Genomic DNA, 5,229 nt, shown 5'->3' on the forward strand with positions numbered 1-5,229 from the left:
CTTAATTGAAGAATAGGGCCGGGCATGGTGGCTCACACCTGTAATCCCAGCACTTTGGGAGGCCAAGGCAGGCAGATTATTTGAGATCAGGAGTTTGAGACCAGCCTGGCCAATGTTGGTAAAACCCCGTCTCTACTAAAAATACAAAAAGTAGCTGGGTGTGGTGGCATGCGCCTAAAGTCCCAGCTACTCGGGAGGCTGAGGCAGAAGAATCACTTGAACCTGGGAGGCAGAGGTTGCAGTGAGCCAAGATCATGCCACTGCACTCCAGTCTGGGCAAAATAGGGAGGCTCTGTTTAAAAAAAAAAAAAAAAAGGAGTAAGTAATAATCTTATCTTACAGTTTAAAGAATCCTAGAATTGGAATGTTAAAGGTCACCTGTCTGATCTCGATCTTATACCCAATGCAGAATTGCCCTTACAATTCCTTGCTTAATAGGTACTATGCTGAATGCCTAATTGTGTTATCTCTAAGAGCTGGCTCATCCAGGCTCTTCCTACGTACGTCCAGGGATAAAGTACTCACTAATTCTTGAGGTTGCTTGTCAACTGCTAGAAGGCTCTAATCATCAGCAGACTCAGCTGATACCTTCCTAATAGATTCCACTGATATTAGATCTGTCCTCTGAAGAAACACAAATCTAAATCTAACCCTGTGTCATATGACAGCAGCTAAATGAAGAGAGTTAGGATACCCTCAATAAGTCTATTCTCTTCCAGACCTATCAGATCTTCCTCACATTGCATGGTATCCGGATACTTACTATAGGTAGAAGGAGTAAAATTGCCCGTTTGATTTTTCAAAATGTATGCTTAAAGTTATATCACATATACCAAAAGTGAAGATTCTAGTTGAGAATTGCTATATTTTGAATTAATTTTTAAATCATTGGAGCTAATTAAAAAGAAACTATAATTACCTTTGGGGTCAAGTTTAGCAGTAACCAGTCTTACAATACCCCAATTTGTATCACTTTCCCTGTGATATGTAATAGGAATGTCAACATGGTTGAATAGGTAGAAAGTATTCTTTTTGTTTAATACAGACTACAAAAAAAAAAGAAATTTTAAAGTTTGAACTTTTCTTAGAAACTAAAAAATATAAACTCATAATAAAGACAAGATACACTACTTCTAAGAAAATTAAGCTACAAATTAAGCATACTGAAGAGTAAACATGCTTTTATCAGACTGAAACTGCAGCCATGATCATCTGGCCTAAAATTAAGGTGTTAGTTGATTCTATAATCTTAGTTGTTACAAGGGAATAATATTGCAAAATTGTAAAATTCATAAATACACATATTTTCCTGGGTTTTAACCACACAAAACTGTGAAGTAATACAAATTAACTAATAAAATTGTATCAGTATATAAAGTTTAAGCATATTAAGAATTTGGGCTTTATCTATGGTAAAAGTAAGGAAGCAATAAAAATAGGAGGAAATGTTTCAGAATGTTAGCAGTGGTATCTCTAGGTGGTGAGATTATTGTCAATAACGATTCTGCTGTTTCTTTATACTCTTCCGCACTTTCCAATTTTTCCATAATGAAGATATATTTACATTTCTAATTGGAAGCATCAAAGACAAAAAATGAATTTAACTCTCCCTACCAGGCAGGTGTTCATCAGATTCACCCCATAGTAGCCACAACCTAAAGATAATTGTTCAAATTCCCTAGATTGGTGCTTCTTAAACATCAAAGTGGAGAAGACCGGTCAGCCTGGGCAGCCTGCACTGAAGATGCTGGGAAGACTCCGTAGTAATGCTGGTTTGGAATCAGACACCACAATGAAAAAAGTGGAGACATTATGAAAGCAAACTGAAAAGAAAGAGAAAAAAGAGAAGTCAAAATCTAGTAAGACTGAAGAGACAGCAGAAGAGGAAGAAAATGTTTCCCCCAAAGCTAAACAAGTTAAAAAGAAAACAGAGCCTTCTGAAGTTGACATGAATTATCCTAAATCCAAAAAGGCAAAAAACAAAGAGGAGCCATCTCAAGATGACATTTCTCCTGAAACCAAAAGCTTGAGAAAGAAAAAGGAGCCTATTGAAAAGAAAGCGGTTTCTTCTAAAACCAAAAAAGTGATAAAAAATGAGGAGCCTTCTGAGGAAGAAATAGATGCTCCTAAGCCCAAGAAGATGAAGAAAGAAAAGGAAATAAATGGAGAAACTGGAGAGAAAAGCCCCAAACTGCAGAATGGATTTCCTCATTCTGAACCTGACTGTGACCCCAATAAAGCTGCTAATGAAGAAAGTAACAGCGAGACAGAGCAGGAAATACCTGTGGAACAAAAAGAAGGCGCTTTCTCTAATTGTCCCATATCTGAAGAAACTATTAAGCTTCTCAAAGGCTGAGGAGTGACCTTCCTATTTTCTATACAAGCAAAGACATTCCATCATGTTTACAGCAGGAAGGACTTAATTGCACAGGCATGGAGAGGAACTGGGAAAACATTGTCCTTTGCCATCCCTTTGATTGAGAAACTTCATGGGGAACTGCAAGACAGGAAGAGAGGCCGTCCCCCTTGGGTACTGGTTTTTGCACCCACAAGAGAGTTGGCAAATCAAGTAAGCAAAGACTTCAGTGACATCACAAAAAGGCTGTCACTGGCTTGTTTTTATGGTGGAACTCCCTATGGAGGTCAATTCGAATGCATGAGGAATGGGATTGATATCCTGGTTGGGACACCAGGTCCTATCAAAGACCGCATACAGAATGTCAAACTAGATCTCACCAAACTTAAGCATGTTGTCCTGGATGAAGTTGACCAGACGTTGGATATGGGATTTGCTGATCAAGTGGAAGAGATTTTAAGTGTGGCATACAAGAAAGATTCTGAAGACAATCCCCAAACATTGCTTTTTTTCTGAAACTTGCCTTCATTGGGTATTTAATGTTGCCAAGAAATACATGAAATCTACATATGAACAGGTGGACCTGATTGGTAAAAAGACTCAGAAAATGGCAAAAACTATAGAGCATCTGGCTATTAAGTGCCACTGGACTCAGGGGGCAGCAATTATTAGGTCATCCGAGTATATAGTGGTCATCAAGGACGCACTATCATCTTTCGTGAAACCAAGAAAGAAGCCCAGGAGCTGTCCCAGAATTCGGCTATAAAGCAGGATGCCCAGTCATTGCATGGAGACATTCCACAGAAGCAAAGGGAAATCACCCTGAAAGGTGTTAGAAATGGTAGTTTTGGAGTTTTGGTAGCAACCGAAGTCGCTGCACATGGGTTAGACATCCCTGAGGTTCATTTGGTTATACAAAGCTCTCCACCAAAGGATGTTGAGTCCTACATTCATCGATCTGGGTGGACGGGCAGAGTTGGAAGGACAGGGGTATGCATGTGCTTTTATCAGCACAAGGAAGCATATCAATTAGTATAAGTGGAGCAAAAAGTGGGAATTAAGTTCAAAAGAATAAGTGTTCCTTCTGCAACAGAAATAAAAGTTTCCAGCAAAGATGCCATCAGGCTTTCGGATTCCATGCCTCCCACTGCCATTAGTCACTTTAAGCAACCAGCTGAGAAGCTGATAGAGGAGAAGAGAGCTGTGGAAGCTCTGGCAGCACCACTGGCCCATATTTCAGGTGCCATGTCCATAGACCAGCGCTCCTTGATTAACTCAAATGTGGGTTTTGTGACCATGATCTTGTGGTGCTCAATTGAAATGCCAAATATTAGTCATGCTTGGAAAGAACTTAAAGAGCAGCTGGTCGAGGAGATTGATTCCAAAGTGAAGGGAATGGTTTTTCTCAAAGGAAAGCTGGGTGTTTGCTTTGATGTATCCACCGCATCAGTAACAGAAATACAGGAAAAATGGCATGATTCACCACGCTGGCAGCTTTCTGTGGCCACAGAGCAACTAGAGCTGGAAGGACCACGGGAAGGATATGGAGGCTTCAGGGGTCAGAGGGAAGGCAGTCGAGGCTTCAGGGAACAGCGGGACAGAAACAGAAGATTCAGAGGACAGCGGGAAGGCAATAGAGGCCCGAGAGGACAGCAACCAGGAGGTAGCAACAAAAGTAACAGATCCCAAAACAAAGGCCAGAAGAGGAGTTTCAGTAAAGCATTTGGTCAATAATTAGAACTAGAAGATTTATATAGCAAAAAGAGAATGATGTTTGGCAATATAGAACTGAACATTATTTTTCACACAAAGTTAAAAGCACGTTGTGCTTCCTTTTGACCACTTGCTGAGTCCCTGTCTCTTTCAGACACAGACAAGCTTCATCTAAATTATTTCATGTGATCATTATCATTTATAACGTTATTGCTGCTTCTTCATCAGTTTTTCTTTTCTTTTTTTTTTCTGAGACGGAGTCTCGCTCTGTCGCCCAGGCTGGAGTGCAGTGGCCGGATCTCAGCTCACCGCAAGCTCCACCTCCCGAGTTCGCGCCATTCTCCTGCCTTAGCCTCCCGAGTAGCTGGGACTACAGGCACCTGCCACCTCGCCCGGCTAATTTTTTGTATTTTTAGTAGAGACGGGGTTTCACCGTGTTAGCCAGGATGGTCTCGATCTCCTGACCTCATGATCCGCCCGTCTTGGCCTCCCAAAGTGCTGGGATTACAGGCTTGAGCCACCGCGCCGGCCCAGTTTTTCTTTTTGAAAGGTGTATGAATTCATTACATTTTTATTCTAATGCATTATTTATAAATTAGAAGATAAAATCAAGCATGTATCTGCCTATACTTTGTGAGTTCACCTGTCTTTATATTCAAAAGTGTCCCTTAATAGTGTCCTTCCCTAAAGTAAATACTTAAGGGAGTGTAACAGTCTCTGGAGGACCACTTTGAGCCTTTGGAAGTTAAGGTTTTCTCAGCCACCTGCCAGTTTCTCATGTGGTCCTATTATTTGTCTACTGAGACTTAATACTGAGCAATGTTTTGAAACAAGATTTCAAACTTAGCTGGGTTGTAATACAGTTTATACCAGTGTATGCTCTAGATTTGGAAGACCGTAGCATGTTTGATATAGATTACCTATACTTATGTGCATTTTGATACATTTTTAGCTTCTCATTATAAGGTGATTCATGCTTCAGTGAATTCTTCACAGATAGGATATATAAAAGTACATTTTAATAGAAAGCCAGCGTCTTTAAGGAATTTCAAATGTATAAGGTAGCTCCATAGCTTTCTTTGTAAGAAGTCTGGATAACTGGTGCTTAAATGATAATGTACTCTGCTTCTTCCTATTGGAAGGTTAACATTCTTTACCAA

At 40.2% G+C, this 5,229-nt stretch overlaps 1 pseudogene; it reads left to right on the top strand.

The window, feature by feature from the left end:
• Positions 1-254: 254 nt before the first annotated feature.
• Positions 255-4,090, top strand: LOC117077867 (annotated as a pseudogene).
• Positions 4,091-5,229: the final 1,139 nt, after the last annotated feature.

This window comes from Trachypithecus francoisi, unplaced genomic scaffold (genome assembly GCF_009764315.1).
Source record: "Trachypithecus francoisi isolate TF-2019V2 unplaced genomic scaffold, Tfra_2.0 Lachesis_group6, whole genome shotgun sequence".
NCBI lineage: Eukaryota > Metazoa > Chordata > Mammalia > Primates > Cercopithecidae > Trachypithecus > Trachypithecus francoisi.